Below are 21768 nucleotides of genomic sequence, written 5' to 3' on the forward strand. Positions count from 1 at the left end.
GAAAAAGGCTTCTGGGATATAATAAGTTGAATAAAGTCTCATAAGTATGGTTTACAAGATACCTTTCTGGAGAAGTCAGTGGCAAAGGGTTGACTAAGTCCTCGGAAAGTCAAAACCTCCTGTAGTCCAGGAACATGGGCCATGGATGTCTAGAGGAAAAGTAGGTGGAAGGAATGCAATTCTGTGTTTTCTATCCCCAGCTCAAGACAGCCAATCGCAGCACTCAAGGGTGGCATCCCTCATCATGACTATCTTGGTGACACTGCTTTAGTCTGGACTACTGTCCTCTAAACCTGGTACATAATTATTAACTCGGGATCTCCCTTCCTCATTCTACCTTGAGTTTACCTTCAGTTCTCTGTTTCTTCTTTTCCTCCATGTTTTCCTTTTTCTTGGTTTACCCTCTTATTTTGTTGAAGCTCAATAACATTCATTAGTTTCTTCCAAAAGACAGTGTGGGATGTAAGTTTTTGGAGTCCTGGAGTGTCTAAAAATATCTTCATTCTTTCTTCATACTTGATTAATTGTTTAGCTAAATTTAAAGGAATGTTGAAGACACTGCTCCATTGCTTCTTGTTTTTGTGTTCTTGTTTCTGGTGTTACTGTTGAGAAATCCAAAGCTTCTAATTGCTGTATTTTTTGTAAGTGACCTGTTTTTTCCTCTCTGAAGCATGCAGAGACTTCTATTTGTCCCCAGAGTTTTGAAATTTCACAAGAATCTAGCTTGGATTATGGGCCTTTTTTAAAAATATGGGATTGAACCGAAACCATTTGGCTCAATGGATAGAGCGTCAGCTTTGGGACTGAAGGGTCCCGGGTTCGATTCTGATCAAGGGCATGTACCTTGGTTGCGGGCATATCCCCAGTAGGGGGTGTGCAAGAGGCAGCTGATTGATGACTCTCTCTCATCGATGTTTCTAACTCTCTATCTCTCTCCCTTCCTCTTTACAAAATCAATAAAATATATTTAAAAAAATATGGGATTGAAATACTAATTGTGCTATGCATTCAGAGGTTCTTCCAATTTGGAAACTTGTATCTTTTCATCCTGGGAATTCTTCTATTGTTTTGTTGACTTCGATTCCATCATTTCCCCCCCTGTTCTCTGTAGTTCCTGTTTGTTTTGAATGTTGTATCTCCTAGGTTGGTTGCCTTTTAAAATTTTTTATGTTTTATCTCCTTTTTTTCTTGCATGGTCTCTCTCCCTTCTTTTTTTTTTTTAAAAAAATATATATTTTATTGATTTTTAACAGAGAGGAAGGGAGAGGGAGAGAGAGTTAGAAACATCGATGAGAGAGAATCATTGATCAGCTGCCTCTTGCACACCCCCTATTGGAGATGTGCCCGCAACCAATGTACATGCCCTTGACCGGAATCGAACCTGGGACCTTTCAGTCCACAGTCCGATGCTCTATCCACTGAGCTAAACCGGTTTAGGCTCCCCTCTTTTTTTTTTTTAATAGCCTTCCATTCTTGCTTCATGAATGCTACATTCTCTTTTATCTCTCTGAGGGTATTAGTATTTATGGAGGGTTTTTTTCTCCACTTTTTTTTTTTTTTTCCAAATTGCCTTTTTATTTTTTTATTTCCTTAGATGTCTGACTTGGTTGTTTGCTCATGTTAAAAAGTTAAGAACTAAAAAGTTGGTTGGAAGCTTTTGCATCTATCTACAGAACTTGCCATTCTTGAACTTCACAAAGTAATGGGTGAATCATTTGTTGGAGAGCTCCTGATATTAGTATTTTTTTTACATTTTGCTCTTTTAGCAAGTTTTCCAGAGACGACTCTTTCATTATGTTGCCTGGTTCCCAGAAATCTGGACCTGAGTGGGGGATGGGACTTAGGACTTAGCATCAGCTTCTCAGTTCTCATCCATCCATTCTTCCTTATTTGCAAATCCCTTGACCCTCAGTTTCCTTGGCTGGGATACTGAGGGTTGACAATGTGCATGGTGTCTCCATAACTTTCTTCTCTGACATTCAGAGGAGTTGATCTAGGCCTCTCTGTAAGCCTAAAAACATTTCTGCTATAATACCTTTTATACATTACTGAAAAAACACATATTTAGCAAAATCATGCTTCTGAGGAAAATGGGATTAGTGGAACACTACTTAAATTTTTGTAATTTTATAATCAGCAATACAAAATCAATAACAATTCTAATAAATAGTAGCACAGTTAAATATCATGCATTAGCTTCCAGCATCATATAGTAGATTCGTTGCAACTTAAACTGAGGTGGGTTCTTGAAAGTATTTCCTTCTAACAGAGATTGATATCAAAATAAAACTGGGGAAAATTCAAGATGGCAGCATAGGTAAACACCTAAACTGTTGCCTTGCACAACAATTTCAAAACTACAACTAAAAGACAAAACGGACATCATCCAGAATCACAGAAAGGCTGGCTTAGTGGAAATTTTATAATTAGAAGGAAAGAGAAAAGCACACTGAGACTCACAGGAGCTACGGAAGTAAAGTCCAGAGGTACAGAGGTGAGCGTGCATGCTGAGAGGGCTGGCAACTGAATACACGGCTGGGTTTTTCAAGTGGAAGGAGACAAATGCTCACGATTGCTCTGAACTCCAGTTCTGGGCGAGACTCTGGGGACCCAGACTCAAAGGGGGAGAAACTGGACTGTCTGGCAGCAGGTAAAACTTAAGGGCTGCTTTCTCTCAGAAGTGCTTGCAGCAATTACCGTGGGACACTGAGATCCAGGGGCCTCTCAGGGCAGGGCTGATGGGAAGCCATCTCTACTTGCTCCACCCTGAGACTCCACCCCATCCAAGCTGAGTGCAGAGGCTTTTGCGTATGAATGACCTTGTCCTTTGAATTCTAAACTTACCTAATAAACTACAGCTGAGTTAGTGAGACCCAGAACATCCAAAAGAAGGCCCAAGACCCCACAGCAGCTTACATTGTTTCACAGCTGGTCCTCATCTGGGCACCTCCAAAACCCAAACAAAGAAGATGAATCTGCAGATCTCTCTGTACCTCCTACTGGGTGGCCTCAGGCAGAGGCTAAATTAGCACCTCCTTGGAGATCCAAGAGCCATTGTACCCAGGAGTCATAGTAGAATCATCCAGATTACAATTCCTCAGATCCACAAAGGACACACTCAAGGGGCAGACTCGGTGAGCACCGAAGCCCCACTGAAGCAAGTTTTATCTCATAAGGGTGCCTCCAGCACAGAAGTTCTCCCATTGTAGACACAACTGATCCTCACAGCCAATTGGTCTGGAGGTCAATTCCTCCCAGTGATACCAATAACCATCAAGGCCTAACTATAATAAGACTGTGCACACAGCCCACAAAGGGGTGCACCAAGAGTGTGCACCTCAGGTATCTGGGGAGGCTGAGCCACTGGGCCCTATAGGACATCTAGTACACAAAACCACTTTATCAACTCAGGGAAGCAGCCAAAATGTGGAGACAAAGAAACAGGTCACAAATGAAAGAAATGGAGGAAAACAAACAATTGGAAATAAATTTCAATACCATGATTATAAGGTTTTTCAAGAATTTCCTAGAAAAGGCGGATAAATTTAACAAGAACCTCAAGGATATGAAAAAGGACCAACTAGAAATTAAGCATATACTGACTGAAATAAAAAATAAGATACAGAGATCTAACAGCAGACTAGAGGATCACAACAATCAAGTCAAATATTTGAAATACAAAGAAGCAAAAAACACTCATCCAGAAAAGCAAAAAGAAAAAATCCAAAAATATGAAGGTAGTGTAAGAAGCCTCTGGGACAGCTTCAAGTGTACCAACATCAGAATTATGGGGGTGCCAGAAGAAGAAAGAAAGCAAGATACTGAAAACCTATTTGAAGAAATAATGACAGAAAACTTCCCTCATCTGGTGAAAGAAATAGACTCATAAGTCCATGAAGCACACAGAACCCCAAACAAAAGGAATTCTAAGAGGACCACACCAAGACACATCATAATTAAAATGCCAAGAGCAGCCGAAACCAGTTTGGCTCAGTGGTAGAGCGTCGGTCTGCGGACTGAAAGGTCCCAGGTTCGATTCCGGTCAGGGACACATCCCCTGTGTGGAGTGTGCAGAAGGCAGCTGGTTGATGTTTCTCTCTCATCGACGTTTCTAGCTCTCTATCTCTCTCCCTTCCTCTCTGTAAAAAAATCAATAAAATATATTTTTAAAAAAATGCCAAAGATAATATTAAAAGCAGCAAGAGAAAAACAGTTACCTACAAGAAAGCACCTATATGATTGTCAGCTGATTTCTCAACAGAAACTATGCAGGCCAGGCTGGAGTGGCAAGAAATATTCAAAGTGATGAATAGTAAGAACCTGCAACCAAGATTACTCTACCCAGCAAAGCTACCATTCAGAATTGAAGGGCAGATAAAGAGCTTCACAGATAAGAAAAAGCTAAAGGAATGTATCACCACTAAACCAGTATTATTATATATGAAATGCTGAAAGGTATTCTTTAAAAAGAGGAAGAAGAAGCAGAAAGTAAAGATAAAAATTATATGAACAACAAATACAAATCTAAAAATTTGACCTTGTCAAATTTTTAGTGAATCTAAAAATCTAAAAGTGAATCTAAAAATCAAGTGAATAAAAAATCTGATGAATAGAATAAACTGGTGAATATAATAGAATCAGGGGCATAGAAAGGTAGTGGACTGACAATTCTCGGGGGGGAAAAGGGTGTGGGGGGTGCGGGAAGAGACTGGACAAAAATCTTGTACCTATGGATGAGGATAGTGGAGGGAGGGTAAGGGCAGAGGGTGGGATGGGAACTGGGTGGAGAGGAGCTATGGGGGAAAAAAGAGGAACAATTGTTATAATCTGAACAATAAGGATTTATTTAAAAAAACACCTCGAATCTGACACAGGTCTAAGTATCCTTTCATTGATGTTTTTATTTATTTTTTTATTTTATTGATTTTTTACAGAGAGGAAAGGAAAGGGATAGAGAGTTAGAAACATCGATGTGAGAGAATCATCCATCAGCTGCCTCTTGCACACCTCCTACTGGGGATGTGCCCACAACCCAGGTACATGCCCTTGACCGGAATCGAACCCGGGACCTTTCAGTCCACAGGCTGACGCTCTATCCACTGAGCCAAACCAGTTTCGGCTCATTGATGTTTTTAAATACAGGGGAAATGCCTTTGCAGTTCCCACATCTGCACTCTCAGTTCCCTCAAATGGTTCCCGTAGTAGAAAATGTTGAGGTTCTTGAAGTTACTAAACCAGCCAATATTGAAAGTAAAGGATTTTTTTAAAAGGATTTTATATACTATTAAGGCTTTCTCTTTAGTTGAGAAATCTTGCCCCTGATAGTTTCAAAATGCCTGGGAGAGCCCAGCTGGTGGGCTTAGTGGTTAAGTGTTGACCTATTAGCTAGGAGATCATGGTTTGATTCCTGGTCAGGACACATGGCCCTGTTGTTGCTCCATCCCCAATGGGAGCAGTGTAGGAAGCAGCTGGTCAATGATTCTCTCTCATCAATGATGTTTCTATCTCTCTCTGAAATCAATATAAATTATTTTAAAAAAAGAATTCCTTTTAAAAAAAAATGCATGGGAGAGGTCATATATAATCTATATAATTATATCATATTTTTATATTGCATCATACCCCTATTTACCAGTTGTGTTGGAATTAGTTCTCAAGAAACATGATATATCTAAGTGGACTATACATCTCAGTTCTGACTGAAATGTTCTACCCCAGGACATACTGCTCTAATCTGAAGATCCTGGATAGGCCCCACAGAATGCTGACAATTCCTTCAGCTGAAGTAAGTACTGTGCTGGAGCTCTGCCCCTCCATCTCTGCCCCACTCCCTAAATTTTGGGTGTTGTACTTGTGGACTGCAGTATGTTCATTTCCTTGTTTCCCCTCACCCCTCACATTTTTTTCTTGCTATTCTCAGGAAAATTTTAAAGAGGGCAGTGGAATATTAACATGTCACTCCACTGTCTTTATCCAAAGTTCCCAGGAACAGTAGTCTCTGAGGAAGGTGAATCAGTTATCTGGAATTTTATAGGTTGAGAGGTTTGCTTCAGCTTCAGGGACTTCTGAGAAAAGAGGCTGTAAGGGGAAAGAGAGGTAAAAGAAGCATTTTTGGAGGCATCATAGACATGAATTGCATTTTGGCTTCTTGACAGTGATTATTGTTTTTTTCTAAACAAAATATTTGACTTACATGAAACTCAATTTTCATTTTCTTTTTGGCTCTTTTTCAAAGGGTGGCAATTTCTAAAACCTGAATTGTTTGTCATGTACAAAACTACATGTATCTCTTAGTCTTTATGGCATTTCGTAGTTAATTATTATGATCTATTGTAATAGAACTTCATTAATAATTTAAAAGTCTGTGGATATGCAAAAAAAGTTTAATTAATTTATTTGTCAAAATGTGCTTAGTTTGCCAACTCTATTGAGTATGGACCCAGTAGGGTATGAGCAAACCAAGCCAACTCTCTTATTTGAATATTTCTGGTTATTTGCCAACATTTAAAAAAATTATTTCATTACTTCTGTAGTAGGCATGAAACTTAGATTCTCAGCACATGTATTAAGCTATGCCTATTTTTTAAAATTGAACATAAGTTCTATGTCAAGCCCTTATTTTTTTAGAAGTTTAACTTCAGCTAAATCAGGATTTCTTCAATCACTTTAGGCTCTTTTTTTTTTCTTTTTTCTTTTCAAAGGAAACATCAAAAGTGCTTTATTCAAAGTACTGTCCATTGTAGCTACACATTCCACCCATATTACAGGTAATTTGTGAATATCGTCCCAGTAGAACTTTTCTTGTTTTGAGGCAAACCATTCAGAGGCCCGATTTTTGACTTCATATGGTTTGAAGTGGTTTGAAGTGCTGCTCAGAGCATGCGTGTGCCATCCATCAGTACCTGTTATGGCGGCTGTAACTATGCCCTCGGTTCCTGTCAGGTAAAGGCCCAGCCTAAGAGGCCAACTATGATTGCGCAGGTGGGCACCCCAGGGAGGACCGAGGAGACGGGCCTGTTGGCTGTGGCCTTGGACGGGACTGTGGCTGTGGCAGTGGCAGTGGCCGTGGCTGATGCAGCTGTAATGGAAGCAGGAGAGTGAGAGCCATGCAGAACTCAGTTCCATGGAGAGGCCCTCAGCCCCGCTGTCCTGGGGACCCACGTGCAGAGAATTTTTATAAGAATTTCTTTGAGTCAAGCTTGCAACTGCCAGGAAGCAAAATAACTCCAACATTTTCAGAAAATGACAATTTTACAGTTTCTTTTTTCTTTAATTTCTTAGTTACTGATGAGAGAGAGAGAGAGAGAGAGAGAGAGAGAGAGAGAGAGAGAGAGAGAGATTTGATGTTCCACTTATTTATGCATTTATTGGTTGGTTCCTGCATGTGCCCTGAAAAGGGATCGAACCCGAAACCTTGGCATATGGAGATGACATTAACTAGGCTCTTTTTTTAAAAAAAATATATATTTTATTGATTTTTTACAGAGAGGAAGGGAGAGAGATAGAGAGCTAGAAACATCAATGAGAGAGTAACAGCTGCCTCTTGCACACCCCTTACCGGGGATGTGCTTGCAACTAAGGTACATGCCTTGACCGGAATCGAACCCCAGAACTTCCAGTCCGCAGACCGATGCTCTACCACTGAGCCAAAACAGTTTCGGCCACTTTAGGCTCTTGCTTCCCCTACTGCCTGCCCATACACCTTCAGGATTGAGAATCAGTTCCAGCCATGCCAAGACTTCCCAGGAGGTGGAGTTGGGGTGGGAACAAGCTGTCTGCCCTCAAGTGGCTGTCATCTGTTTTCAAGGTATCAAATGTAAGTTAGATCTTTGTTCATCAGACACAACATTGCTCTTGTGTCTGCCTTGTTCTGTCCCAAGACCTCTCCAGACTATTCTTACGTAATCTCTGGACACACACATTACAAATGGATGCTCTTCTCAGAGATATTTATCAACAAATAATATTTAAAATTTTCTTGAAAACAGCAAGAATAAAAATGTGAGGGGTGAGAGGAAACAATAATAGGTCAACACTTAACCACTAAGCCCACCAGGTAGTCTCTCCCAGGCATTTTGAAACTATCAGAGGCAAGATTTCTCAACTAAAGAGAAAGCCAGTTTTTTCCATCTTATGACTCTCTGTCTTCCACAGCTAAGGAAATCCCTATTTCCCCTAGGATAGGAAAAACTGGATTTTACATAATTATTCATTCTCTTTAATACATCTGGTAATATATACTTTTAAATAATATACTCAAAAGATCAGGCTCATACAATGATCTGCTTTTCTATGGAAGCATCCTTCTCTGCAGGTTGGAGATGCCTTAATGTTCGATCTGAGTTGGAATGACTAGCAATGAGAATAGCACCATTTTAATATGTGAAAACAGTACCTACAAAAATTATGTTGGAACTTGGAACATACATATTAATATCTATTATGCACTCGAGAGTCCTAATTTTAGTCTGGTATTATATTTCTCCTTTATGGATATTATTTCTATATGTCCCTCTGGGGAATGGAAAGCTGATGACAGAGAGAGATGGCTCACTGGCATTGACTCTAATGAAGATGTGGTCTTGAAAGTCTGAATTTGGGTTAAGAATTGAGAATACCTGATATATGTACACATTTCCTTGAAAGGAAGCCCATCTGTTTCTAGGAATATGCTATAGACATGCTTTCTCCTAGTTTTCCTAAGAAGTATTACTAAAGCCCTGGACATTATATATAAAACAAACGTAAGAGGACTCTAGAGAGAAGAGGAAGATCAGCTAGGAACCTTAGGACCTGGTAAATGACCAAATGGTGAGTTTCCTGGGTTTTCTTTTTGCCTCATATATTTCAGACTCACAACAGGAAAAGAGAGCAATCTAGAAAATTCCAATGGGTGCAGACAAAAACAAAAGTCCCAAGAAAAGCCTGAATTTTCTAGCCAGAGGACTAGAAACGGGACAGTCTCACAAAATTTTAGATAATAACCATTGACTCCAAGCAAATCACAGAAAAACAAAACAGAACAAAACACAGTCTCACTATCCCACCTGCAGCTGAACCAAGTGAGGAACCTAACTTCCACCCTTATGAAGTTATAGGCAGGAGGGCACCCCAACACCCCACTGGGCTAGTGTCAGAGAAGGCTAAGTGGGGAGCTGCAACTTTCATCCCTAACAGGCAATAATGAGCCACTAATCCACCCCAGCCCTTGTGATGTCAGTGGGCCACATTCAGACCCTGAAGTTCCACTTCCACCTAATGGTCAGGAGGTGTCCCTTCTCTTTCCCACTAGGATGATGCCAAAGGATGCCTAATGGAGACTTAGAACTTTCACCAACACTGGTAACAAGGCCACCTCTTACCCTCACCATGTCTAAATGTAGAGCAATAGTGAGGCATCTTTTTCTAGACAGCTTAAATCCCTACCCCTGTCTAGTAGTAATAAGAAACTCCTCCTATCCTGGGTGTCAACTGAGGACAAATGGAGGACCTAGACTTCTTTCTCCACCTGAAAATTAAAGAAAAAAAGAATATTGAAAGCAGCTAAACAGAAATGACACGTTATCTAATATCTAGGAAAAAACAATTTGAATGACAAGCAAATTTCTCATTAGAAATCACAGAGGCCAGAAGAGAGTGACACAACATTTTTTAAGTGCTAAAAGAAAAGAACTGTCAACCCCAAATTCTATATCCAGTGAAAATATCCTTCAGAAATTAAGAGGGAATCAAGATAATTTAGGATTATGAAAAACGAAGAAAGGTTATTGCTAGCAGACCTACTCTAAATGAATGGCTAAAGGAAGTTCTTTGAACAAAACAAATGGTAAAAGAAGGAAATGAACATCAGGAAGAAAAAAAGAACATAGAAAGAGCAAAATTATGGGGGGGGGGGAAACCCCAGTTTGACTCTTTTTTTATTTTTTAAAAGAATAGTTTATTTATTTTTAGAGAGAAGAGAAGGGAAGGAGAGAGAGAGAGAGAGAAACAGCAAAGTGAGAGGGAAACATTGATCACGCCTTTTGCATGCCCCCAGGTGGGGATTGAGCCTGCAGCTCAGGCACATGTCCACACCGGGAATTGAACCAGCAATGTTTCTGTGCATGGGACAATATCCAGTCAATTGAGCCACAGCACATAGGGCTCCTTCTATTCTTGAGTTTTTCAAAGTATGTTTGATTATTGAAGGAATTTTTTTAAAAAAATTAATAAATCTTTATTGTTCAAATTATTACAATAGTTTCCCCCCCCTCCCAGAGTTCCCCTCCACCTGGTTACCACCCCACCCTCTGCCCTTACCTCCCCCGTACTGTCCTCAACCATAGGTGTATGATTTTTATCCATTCTCTTCCTGTACCCTCCACACCCCTTTCCCCCTGAGAATTATCAATCCCCTCCCATTCTATGCACCAGATTCTATTATATTCACCAGTTTATTCTGTTCCTCAGATTATTATAATTCACTTAATTTTTAGATTCACTTGTTGATAGATTTGTATTTGTTGTTCATATTTTTTATCTTTACTTTCTTCTTCCTCTTCTTAAAGAATATCTTTCAGCATTTCATATAATACTGGTTTAGTGGTGATGAACTCCTTTAGCTTTTTCTTATCTGTGAAGCTCTTTATCTGACCTTCCATTCCGAATGATAGCTTTGCTGGGTAGAGTAATCTTTTGTAGGTTCTTACTATTCATCACTTTGAATATTTCTTTTTTTTTTTTTTACTTATAAACATGTCACAAGAATTTTAATTACATCTTTGAAATATATGGAGTTCTAACCACCTTACTAGTAAATATAACAAACATCAAACATATTATTACTATAACATTAGTAAGAGATTTTCTCTTTCTTTATGGCTTGCCAGAAGGCACCAGGTTTGTAGTTTGCGTTCTTTTATTTTTTTATTTTTTTAAATTAAATTATTATCTGTGTACATATTTTAACATTGCCCCCTCCCTCCCATACATACCTTTCTTCCCATTGGTTGTACTTATATGCATGTATACAAGTCTTTCGGTTGATCTCTTATCTCCCCTAGATCTCCCTACCATCCCGGCTGTAATTTGACAGTCTGCTTGTTGCTTTACTGTCTTTATATCTGTCCTTTGGTTCATCAGTTTATACTGTTCTTTAATATCCATAAATGAGTGAGGTCATGTGGTATTTCTCTTTCATTGACTGGCTTATTTCACTCAGCATGATGAGAATTCCTTCTTTTTTATGAAAGCATAGTATTCCATTGTGTAGATGTACCATAGTTTTTGGATCCAATCATCTGCCGACGGGCACCTAGGCTGTTTCCAGATTCTAGCTATTGTACAATAGATTGTGCTGCTATGAACATAGGGGTGCACATATCCTTTCTGATTGATGTTTCTAGTTTCTTGGGATATATTCCTAGGAGTGGGATTACTGGGTCAAATGGGAGTTCCATTTTTAGTTTTTTGAGGAGACTCCATACTGTTCTCCACAGTGGTTGCACCAGTCTGCATTCCCATCAGCAGTGCACAAGGGTTCCTTTTTCTCCGCAACCTCGCCAACACTTGTCGTTTGTTGATTTGTTGATGTTGGCCATTCTGACAGGTGTGAGATGGTACCGTATTGTTGTTTTGATTTGCATCTCTCGGATAATTAGTGACTTTGAGCATGTTTTCATGTGTCTCTTAGCCTTCCTTCTGTCTTCTTTTGAAAATATTCTATTTAGGTCCATTGCCCATTTTTTTAATTGGCTCATTCACCTTCCTTTTATTTAGTTGTATAAGCTGTCTGTAGATGTTGGAGATTAAACCTTTATCAGTGATAACATTTGCAAATATGTTCTCCCATACAGTGGGCTTACTTGTTGTTTTGTTGATGGTTTCTTTTGCTGTAAAAAAGCTTTTTATTTTGATGTAGTCCCATTTGTTTATTTTCTCTTTAGCTTCCATTGCCCTAGGGGCAGTATCAGTGAAGAAGTGCTTTTGGCATATGTCTGAGATTTTGTTGCCTGTGGATACTTCTAGTATTTTTATGGTTTCCCTTCTTATGTTTAAGTCCTGCATCCATTTTGAGTTTATTTTTGTGTATGGTGTAAGTTGGTGATCTAGTTTCATTCTTTTCCCAACACCATTTATTGAAGAGACTGTCTTGACTCCATTGTATATTTGTGCCTCCTTTGTCAAATATTAACTGAGCATAGTGATTTGGGTTGATATCTGGGTTCTCGATTCTATTCCATTGATCCATATGTCTGTTCTTGTGCCAGTACCAGGCTGTTTTGAGAACAGTGGCTTTGTAATACAGCTTGAAGTTTGGTATTGAGATCCCTCTTACTTTACTCTTTTTTCTCAGGATTGCTGTGGCTATTCAGGGTCTTTTATTGTTCCAAATGAACTTTTGGAGAGTTCTTTCTAGGTCAGTGAAATATGCCATTGGTATTTTAATGGGGAGTGCATTGAACCTATAGATTGCTTTAGGAAGTATGGACATTTTGATGATGTTGATTCTACCAATCCATGAACATGGTATGTTCTTCCATCTGTTTACATCTTCCTCTATCTCTTTTTTCAGTGTCGTGTAGTTTTCTGCATATAGGTCCTTTACTTCCTTAGTTAAGTTTATTCCTACGTATCTTAATTTTTTTGGTGCGATGGTAAATGGAATTGCTTTTTTAGTCTCTGTTTCTATAAGTTTGCTGTTGGTGTACAGAAATACCATAGATTTCTCGGCATTAATTTTGTATCCTGATACATTGCCAAATTCATTTATTAAGTCAATTAGTTTTTTAATGGAGTCTTTTGGTTTTTTTATGTACAATATCATGCCATTTGCAAATAAGAATAACTTTACTTCTTCTTTTCCACACTTTGAATATTTCTTGCCACTCCCGCCTGGCCTGCATAGTTTCTGTTGAGAAATCAGCTGACAGTCATATGGGTGCTCTCTTGTGGGTAATTAACTGTTTTTCTCTTGCTGCTTTTAATATTCTCTTTTTGTCTTTTGCTCTTAGCATTTAAATTATGATGTGTCTTGGTGTGGTCCTCTTAGGATTCCTTTTGTTTGGGGTTCTGTGTGCTTCCTGGACTTGTAAGTCTTTTTCTTTCACCAGGTAGGGGAAGTTTTCAGTCATTATTTCTTCAAATAGGTTTCCAGTATCTTGCTCTTTCTCTTCTGGTACCCCATAATTCTAATGTTGGTATGCTTGAAGTCGTCCTAGAGGCTTCTTACACTATCTTCAACTTTTTGGATTCTTTTTTCTTTTTGCTTTTCTGGCTGGGTGTTTTTTGCTTCTTTGTATTTCAAATATTTGACTTGATTCTTGCATTCCTCTTGTCTGCTGTTGGGTCTCTGTATGATTTTTTTATTTTATTTCAGTCAGTGTATGTTTAATTTCTAGTTGGTCCTTTTTCATATCCTTGAGGTTCTTGTTAAATTTATCAGCCTTTTCCAGGAAATTCTTGAAAAACCTTATAACCATGGTTTTGAATTCTATATCCAGTTGTTTGTTTTCCTCCATTTCTTTAGTTTGTGATCTGTTTCTTTGTCTCTGCATTTTCGCTGCTTCCCTGAGTTGGTAGAGTGGCTTTGTGTGCTATATGTCCTATATGGTCCAATGGGTTGGCCTCCCAGTTACCTGAGGAGCACACTCTTGGTGCACCCCTTTGTGGTCTTTGTGTTCAGCCTTGTTGTAGTTAAGTCTTGATTGATGTTGGTGTTACTGGGAGGAATTGACCTCCAGGCCAATTGGCTGTGAGGACCCGCTGTGTCTATAACGAAGAACCACTGTACTGGAGACATGCTTATGAGGCAGGACTTGTTTCAGTGGGGCTTTGGTGCTCACTAAGTCTGCCTCTTGAATGTGTCCCTTATGAGAGTAGTTGAAATCTGGTGTTATTTCACCCAAACCACTAGATACACTAGCTTCTGAATCTCCAATGGGGTGCATGTCAGCTATTGTCTGAGGTTACCAGCTACAGCGAGAACTACAGTTTTCTCCTCTTTGCTTGGGGTTTGGAGGTTTTGGAGCTGCCTGACCAGAGCTGCAGTTTGTTAGGTTAAGCTGCGATAGGGCAGGCCATTTATATGTAAAAGTCGCTGCTTGGAGCTTGGGTGGGTTTGTAGATTGTGCAGGGTGGAGTCTCAGAGAGTCACTAGGCTAGGGCTTGGCAAACAGTGATGGCTGCCAGTCAGCCGACTCTGTGTTTTCAAGTTCCCGTGTCCCGTGCCCCAGCACAGTAAACAATGATTGCTGGGTGCACCTCTGCAAGAAAGTCACCCTCACTTTTCGTCCTGATGGCAGCCTGTCCAGCTTCTCTCTGTAGGAGTTTGGGTCTCCCCAGAAAGTAAATTTCAGAGTAATGGGGAGCTTGTCTCCCTATGGGTTGAAAAAAGCAGTGCACTCAGACACCTGCCGCCAGCCCAATTCATGTCCCTCTGTACCTCAGCTTTTCAGTGCTTATGCACATCTCAATGCTCTTTTCTCTTTCTTTGTAGTTGTAGAACTTCCACTCAGCCAACTTTCCCGTGGTTCTGGGTGATAGATGTTTTGTCTTTAAGTTGAGGTTTTGAAATTGTTGTGCAAGGCAGCAGTTTAGGTGTTTACCTATGCCGCCATCTTGGTTTCTCCTGAAGGAAATATTTTAACAGTCTCATGTGGTTCTCAATGTATGGAAAGGAAATAACTAACACAATGATATTATAAATGGGTGAGAGTAAAGTAATGTAAAGAGCGGTAAGTTTCTGTGCTCTACTCAAACTTGTAAAATGTAGTCACCAGTAGACTCTGATAAGTTATTCTATTTATTAAAAGCATAATATGCTAAGTGTCTGGTGGTCTGGTTGTCTGTTCAACCAATCAAAGTGTAATATGCTAATGATATGCTAAGGCAGCTCAACCGCTCACTGTGACGTGCACTGACTACCAGGGTGCAGACACTCTGACAGGTAGGTTAGCTTGCTGCTGGGGTTTGGCTGATTGGGACTAAGTGAGATGCCCTTGAGCCCTCCTACAGTCCCTCCTCAACTGACCAACCTCCCGTGTCCCTCACCTGCCCTGATCTTGCACTGGTGGGATCCCTTGGCCTGGCCTGAACCCTCTGGCAATCCAAGACCCCTTGAGGGATTTGGAGATCTGGTTTTGGCCTGATCCTGCAGGCCAGGTTGAGGGACCCCACTGGTGTACGAATTCGTGCACTAGGCCTTTACTGTATACATATGTAATGAGTGCCTAGAGGAAACTAACAGAGCTTTACAAAGATAAACACTCAAAAACACTAGAAATAAATTAATATGAAATTCTAAAATATATTCAAGCAACCTATTAGAAGACGGGAAAAAGAAAACAGAGAAAAAAAAATACAGAGAGATCAAACATAAACTACAAAAGTAAAATGCCAGATTTGTCTTAATATTTTAATAATTACGTTAAATGTAAATTACTTAAATGTACCAATTAAAAGACAGAGATTGGTACAGTGGATTGACCCAACCATATGTTGTAGAGGAAACTCATTTCAGTTCAAATGATATATGTAGGTTAAAAGTAAAATGATAGAAAAGAATATACTATGAAAAACTTCCACAAAAGGAAGCAGAGTGATTGTATTAATACGGTATCAGATAAAGTAGACTTGGAGCAAAGAAAATTACCAAGGACAGAGAGGGACATTATCTATAATAATAAAAGGTTAATATGCTAACTAGACCAGACATCCTTCCTGATGAAGCTGGGGCCCCAAGGGAAGCCAGCCTGGGTCTTGGGTGCCTGCAGGTGGCCTGAGGGAAGCCAGCCTCGGTCTCAGCCTGCTGATGGCCGGAGGAGAGAAGCCCAGGTCCCAGGTGATGGAGGAAAGCTGGTGCCGACAGCTGGGGGAAGAAAGGCCTACTCTTGCACAAACTTTTGTGCATTGGGCCTCTAGTATAATGATAAAAAGGTTAATCCACAAAGAAAAAAAGAGTAATCCTGAGTGTGTTCACCATGCAACAGAATTGCAAATATATAAAGCCACAATGATAGAACTGAAAGGAAAAAATAGACAAATCCACAATTCTAGTTGGTGACTTTGACACCTCTATCAACAATCAGTAGAACAATTAGAAAGTCATCAAGAATATAGGAGAGCTCAACAACACCTATTGGTTGATACTGACAGGGCCTAACTGACATATAAAACACTCTAGGTAACAATATATTTCTTTTCAAACAACCCATAGCACATATACCAAAATAGAACATATCCTGAATCATAAACTAAGCCTGAGCAAATTTAAAAGACCTGAAATAAGATAAAGTATGTTCTCTGACCACAATGGAATAAAACTAGAAATGGCTATCAGAAAGATAATGGAAAAATCTCCAAATACTGGGAACTAAACAATAAATGTACATAATGGGTGAGTCAAAAAAGTTTCAAGAGAATTAAAAGAATACACTGAATTGAATAAAAATGAAACTGTAACATGTGAGACAAAACTAAAGGAGCATTGAGAGGGAAATTTATAGCATTAGATACTTACATTAAGAAGTACACAGCCTTGGCTGGTGTGGCTCAGTTGGTACACCAAAGGTAGTGGGTTGCACATCCGGGAGGCAACTGATGGATGTTTCTCTCTCATGTCGATGTTTTTCTCTCTCCCTAAAAATAAAGGGAGTGGGGGAGGAAGAACATAGATTATTTGTGTAAATTCTTCTTGATGGTGATATGAAAAGGCATTGGTAGAGCAAGTGTGAGCTTTTCATATTCTGAGAGACCCTAACACATAGTGGACAATGTTACCTGGGAAGCTGTGCTCCTATGATATTCTGAATCTGCTCCTGTCCTGCATGATTATTTTGATTTCTGCATCTTAAAAAAATCCTTGGCTTGAAAGAAATTGGGAGCTATGTTAGAGTATAGGATAAGCTGCTATAACAAAGATATACCCAAATATAGTTGCTTAAATAAGTTAAAAGTGTATTTCTCTATCATTTAACAGTACAGTGGTTATTGTTGATACAGTTTGGTGAGATTATTTAGCTCCAGGAGGTCATTTAGTGATTGAAGTTCCATTCATCTCTTTATTCCACTAACCTTCAGTGTAGAGCTGTCCAGTAGAAATTTCTGCAATGATGGAAATATATCTGGACTGTCCAATATAATAGCCGCTAGCACATTTGAAATAGGTACCTTAATTTTTAGTTTTATATAAGTATACTGAATTTAAATTTAAAATTAAACACATACAAGTGGCTACTGTACACTACATTAGACATTTCAGCTATAGATATTGTTCTGTTCTGCATGATTGAAGCTGATTCACCAATAAATTTTTACTCTAATCCCCAGAAAGGCTAAAGACCAGAAGTGGAGGGTGGGTAAAACCTTTTAGGGCAAGCAGAAGTAAAATTATATCAATTCTACTCACATTTCATTGGTGGAAACGTGCCACTGGTTCAGGGTTTCCCAACACAGTGGTTAAGTTTTTTTTTATGTTTTACTAGGAGGGCTTTTAAGACACAGTGAATATGAGTCACAAGCTATTATTTCTTGCAGCAAAGGATACAAAGCAAACTTAGCCAAGGGAAAGACACATGGACTGAATTCTGGAGAAAATCAGGCACGAGCTTCCAAGAGTCCTCTCCCAGTGGACTCAAACAGGATGTGCTTAATTCCTTCAACAATGAGTTGTGGCAACATGTGTTTGCCAGGGAAATTCATTAGCAACCCAAAGGTTTTATTGGGACACCCTCTGCTTCTCCCGCATTAAAATTTCAGATTCTTAGCAGGAAAGCAGGTGGTACATATAAATCATATTGTTTGGACACACACTTCAGGATCTTATTATTTGAGGGAAGTTCTATATTGGTATAGGGTATTGTTTACTATTAAAGTTATCAGATACCAGCCAAGGGACATGATTGGAAGCAGGCTTTTCTAGGATAGCAGACTTAGGCCTACCATGTTCTTTCTTCAGCACAGCCTACCTGCACAGGAGAATGGTAGCCACTTGTCTAATTCAAACTCTACTAGTAACTATGGGAGAAGTGGAGGATGGATTTGAAGGGTTCACTTGCAGTCTGCTATGTAGCTTACACACTTTATGACTTTGCACAAGTTTCTTAGACACTCTGCTCCTTTGGCTAATACAGGTGCTTTCGACATACTACATTTATTGAACTGTGCTTTGCACAAAGTAAGTGCTCAAAAACAATTACTGTATTTTTCTGTGTATAAGACACTATTTTTTTTTCTAAAATCATTAGACTGAAAATGGAGGGGTGTCTTATATAGGGAAGTCAGCTGAGAAGAGAGCTGAGCAGGTGCATAGTTGCCCATACCTTGTCAAACAGGCTTCCTTCAGTCACAAGCCTTATTGTTACTGACATCAGCTGATACCCTAATTGGAGGTGGAGATGGAGAGTGCATAGATACAACAGGAACCAGAACCCATAAAGATGTAAACAAATAAAAAGATATTTACAGAATTCATTGAGGTTCTGCTTCCCGGCATATGTTGACAGTTTGGCTCAAATAAACTCACAAAATTCTTTAAAAAAAAGAAAAAGAAAAAAAAGAAAAAGATAAATACCAGTAAGTGATTGTCTTATTCTGCAAAATTCAAACTGAATCTAATTAGCTATGCAAAAGAGCATGGAAATACAGCTGCAGAGAAACAATTTGGACCTCCTCCCACTGAGTGTATGACCAGGCAGTGGAGAAAACAGGAAGAACAATTCCTTAAGATGCCAAAAAAGAAGAAAGCCTTAAGAGGAAAACAAGAAAAATGGGCAAACTTGGAGCAGAGGCTTAAGAATTGGGTTATAGAACAGCGCCAGAGTGGCTTAGGTGTGTCAACAAAGCTTATTCAATGTCAGGTAAGAATGTTTGCAAGCGAAATAAACATTGTTGATTTTACAGGAAAGGCAAAATAGTGCTTCAATTTCATGAGGAGAGAAGGGTTGGCCATGAGAACACGAACAAAGTTAGCTCAGAAAATGCCACCAGTTTATGAGTATGATCTCACATTTATAGACAGGGACACAGAAGACAGCAGTGATACAATAGAAGTTGAAGAAATTGATATGTTTGGAACTAATAGTGATGAAGACGAGAGCAGTGATGCAACAGAGGCTGAATAAAGTGATATGATGCATAATATCATGTACTGGTATGTAAACATGACCTGTGATAATTACTAAATAAAAATGTGTTCTGTTTTATGTTTAAAATATTGATTTCATAACTTTAGGTTGCATCTTATACATGGAAAAATACAGTAGTTATGTTATTATTATCATTATTTACTATTAGTCTTTTCTTAGAGAATGTAGGATGGTTTATCTCTTCCTCCCATTCTTAACTCACCAAAAACTGGGAAGTTTTATCAGAAGTGGAATCTGGACTTCTGCCTCCCTGCAGCTTTCTCTCTTGCAGATATTTGGGTCATTTTCATAGTGTAACTGAAGTGCGCCAGGCCCCTAACTTTGGGAGGTAATCCTTCCCTTTAGCATCCAAATATAATAAGCAGTGTCTCCATATCAAGCCTTCTACAGGAAATTCAAATTTTTCCCAAATCGTCTTGATTTTGCATATCGCTTCTCTCTTTAAACACTTAGCTTTGATTTCTCTCCCATCACTTCTCTGAATCTTCATGTGTTTTCAATATTGCAGTGTCCATTTCCCCCCAAAAGTGGATATGAGCCTCCCTTTATTTGTCACAGCTAGACTGGAACTAAGCTGCCATTTTGGTGAATAAAGCTCTTGGAAGTTTAATGAGTAAGACAGAAGAAAATTAAAATTCACTACTAGACATCACAGTGCCAGAAGTCATATCTGCCACAGGTGCTCCTTTATCGCCTCTCTGGTATCATCTGCTCCTTTGCTGGAACCTGCTAGAAAACAGAATCTCTTCTAGATACTGCCTCTGGATTTTGAGCTCCTTACCCCTCATGCCACCAGAAGAAACTGAAAAAATCCCCCAACATTTAAAAAAAGTGAATAGATAAAAGAAACTCCAAATCAAAAACATTTGATTTGAAGTTGTTCTTTATCTTTTCTGTTACATTGGTGATCCTATTTATCCCATTCTCTAGACTCTTTCATAATTTGGAGCCTACTGCTTCATTTCTACTACTTCCACCTTTGTGCCTCAGCAATTTGAGATTCCTTCAATTCTTCCAACATGTTCTCTTTTTCCTCTAAGCCTTCCCATGTTCTATGTTCTCTGCTTGGGAAACCCAACCCCAATTCCCATCTCTTTAATTGACTCAATCCTATACATTCTTTTGATACAAGCTTAAATGTCATTTCTTCTGGGAAGCTTTTCCTGAAGCCTCAATTTTTGATTAGACTTTTCCTATTGTGTCTTGCCATAGTAGCAGTATTAGTTTCCTGTGGCTGCTATAACAAATTACTACAAACTAGATGGCCTAAAAGAACAGAATTTTTTCCTTACAGTTCTGGAGCCTAGATATCTGAAATTAAGGTGTGGGCAGGGCTGTGCTGTTTCTGAAGATTCTAGAGAAGGATCCTTCCTTACCTCTTCCTACCTTCAGGAGTGGAATTAGACCGCTACCTCCCTACAGCTTTCTCTTGTAGATTTTTGGGTCATTTACATAATATAATCGAAGTGGTGGTTGTCTGCAATCATTGGTGTTTCTTGGTTTAAAAATCTGTCTCTTCAATCCATGCCTTTATCTTCACAGATTCCTTTCCTGTCTCTTCTCTTCTTATAAGGCCCACCCAGTTATTTCTCCTTCATCTGAACCTTCACACATGCTGTGTTCTCTGTTTGGGACACCCCACCCCCAAAATAAGATGTGACCTCATTTTACCTTGATTACATCTGCAAAGATTATTTCCAAGTGAGGTCACATTCATAGGTTCTGGGTGTTAGTACTTCAATTTTTTAGGTGACACAATTCAACAACATAGTAGCACACATACTTAGTGTACAGCATAGTAGTTATTTCTTTAAATTGTTTCCCCCAGACTGTAAGCTCCTTCAGATCAGAGACCTATACTTTCTGATTGACAATTGTATCTCCAGGGCCCAGTAGAGAATCTGGCATTTTGCAGATGTTCAGAGAATATTTCAATGAATGAATAAGGGAATACTGTGTTTTACTCTTCCACCCAACCCCTACTTCTTCCCGCTATCAAAGCATTGGTGTCCTCTGAAATTCCTGAATCTTAGACACCAATCACCAAATCCTACTGAACTTGCTCCTAGCTATCTTTTGTTGATGGCTGGCATTGACTTCTCTTCTCTAGTCATTACCACCCTAATTCAGAACATTGTTATCTCTCCTCTGGACTACAATGAAGGCCTCTGGAATGTTCCTCTGATATTCTCCCCCAGCCCCTTTCCTATCCATTTTTTCATACTGCAACTTGAGTGATCATATTAAAATGTAAATTTCATATGTCATTCTACTGCTTAAAACTTGTCAGTGCCTTCTCAACACATATGGAATAAATTTCAAAATTTTGAATATGGCTTCTGATGCTGTCAATAATTTGTGGGTCTCAGCCTCCCTCTCCACCCCCTCTCAACCAACCTTCTTTTTGTTCTTTATGCACTGGACAAAATGTAGTTTTCACCACCTCAACCCTTTGCACATGCCATTCCCTTTGTCTGGGATGCTCTTCCCACCCATCTTGGCCTGGATAACTGCTACATCTTTTTCACATCTCACTCCAAATCTCTCTTTTTCAATTAGGCTCCATGACTTCCCTCCCTGGTCTTAGTAAGGTTCCCCTGCTATTAATGCCCTCAGAATAGGTTCTTGGTACAACCAAAATTTC

Source organism: Pipistrellus kuhlii, unplaced genomic scaffold, assembly GCF_014108245.1.
Source record: "Pipistrellus kuhlii isolate mPipKuh1 unplaced genomic scaffold, mPipKuh1.p scaffold_m20_p_10, whole genome shotgun sequence".
Lineage (NCBI taxonomy): Eukaryota > Metazoa > Chordata > Mammalia > Chiroptera > Vespertilionidae > Pipistrellus > Pipistrellus kuhlii.